Here is a 1,736-nt window from a genome sequence, read left to right on the forward strand (position 1 = left end):
TATTAGAATAAGGATTATTAGTTTGATTTTGTCCTTGGACAAAGTTTACCTGTTCAACCTCATCCATACCATCGTAATCCAAGTCCGTTTGGATTGGGTTACCATTAGTGTCACACGGTGCCATAAACCTATCAATTTTGTGCGATAATGCAGAAAATTGGGCTTGTAACATCGCGATCGGATCGAGATTAACTATACCTTTAATTGGTGATGTAGTTGAGGATGATGGTTTCACCACTGGTTTGTGTCCACGTTCAGCAGGCCACATACTACTGTTGATTTCCATTTCCTCTAAAAGTTCTTTCGCTTGGGCAAATGTCTTCTTCATAAATAACCCTCCCGACATAACATCTAATGAACCTCTGGTTGTTGTATTTATTCCGTTATAGAATGTCTGCATCAAAAGTTCATCGGGCAAGTGGTGATGTGGGCATAAACGTTGAAGTTCCTTGAAACGTTCCCATGCTTCATAAAGGGTTTCATTGTCATGTTGTGTGAAGGATGTTAATTCTTTTATAACTTTTGTGGTTTTTGCTAAAGGGAAAAATTTGGATAAAAATTCTTGGGCTACTTGGTCCCAAGATCCGAATGTTGCGGCTGGCATAGAAGTTAACCAAACTTTGGCCATGTCCTTCAAAGTGAAAGGAAATAGGCGAAGTTTAATTGCTTCGGCAGGCACATCGTTTATTTTGAAAGTATCACAAATTTCTAGAAAATTTGTCAAATGGACATTTGGGTTTTCGTTAGATAGTCCATAAAACGATAAAATGTTACATTGTTTTGCAACATATTAAGCAAATCTAGCTTAATTTCAAATTGGTGTGCGTTTATCTGAGGTCTAACTATACTGTTTGTAACACCGGCCACTCCTGCCTAGCATAATCCATAAGTGTGGGTCGGAGTGCCATGGTTTCTGACTGTGATATTTGTTTCTCTTTGTTTTTCTTTTGGTTTCTTTTTACTGTTATTTCAATTTCTGGATCGAATAATTCCGGTTGAATGCCTGAACTTCGAGTACTACGCATGAACTTGAAATTTTTGCACGAACTGAAAGTACCTTAAAAAAATTGTAAGTAAATTTAAATAAATAAAATATAAAAAATAATATAGGTATGTATAAACCTAGATTCGAAATAAAACATGAAAAATCTAAATTTTTGTAAAAAAAATTTGGCATTCCCCGGCAATGGCACAAAAAACTTATTGAGCGATTTCCGTAAGTGCACGGTTTCGCTTGTAGTAATAAAAAGATATCGATCCCACAGAGAACGTTTTTTCACAAAAACTTCTTTTAATACAATTTAGAGTACATCCTTAGGTTTATATTATAGAAAATCGTTTAATTGAATTGGATTGAATTGAATTGAATTAATCAGAATCAGATGAGAAATATATGTTAGAAATTTAGAAAACAATTCTGTCTGAGATTTGATCACGAGACAGAAACTTTAGTGTTTAAAATAAGGAAAGTGTAAAACTTATTCGCATTAAGCAAAGAAAACAACTTTAACTTTGGAAAGATTATGGGCATGTAATAAATCATAAATTCGTTCAATTAACAGGCTTTGAACTGTAGAAATCTCTCTAGATTGGAGCAGATTTCTACCTTAATCAAATTGGTATTTATTTCCGATAAGCCGACCTAACGATCATATCTTCCGCAAACACTAATTCTTTCAAGTGTTCAACTAAGTTTCCTTGTAATTATATGAAATTTAATACATTTTAATGAAAAC

At 33.8% G+C, this 1,736-nt stretch overlaps 1 non-coding gene across 1 annotated transcript; it reads left to right on the forward strand.

Annotated features, from left to right (window-relative positions):
• The first annotated feature begins 416 nt into the window (after nt 1-416).
• Nucleotides 417-522, forward strand: LOC136215856 (small nucleolar RNA R71). The gene has a single exon (XR_010682859.1). It is a non-coding gene; the product is annotated as a small nucleolar RNA R71 (small nucleolar RNA).
• The last annotated feature ends 1,214 nt before the right edge of the window (nt 523-1,736 follow it).

This window comes from Euphorbia lathyris, chromosome 1 (assembly GCF_963576675.1).
Source record: "Euphorbia lathyris chromosome 1, ddEupLath1.1, whole genome shotgun sequence".
NCBI lineage: Eukaryota > Viridiplantae > Streptophyta > Magnoliopsida > Malpighiales > Euphorbiaceae > Euphorbia > Euphorbia lathyris.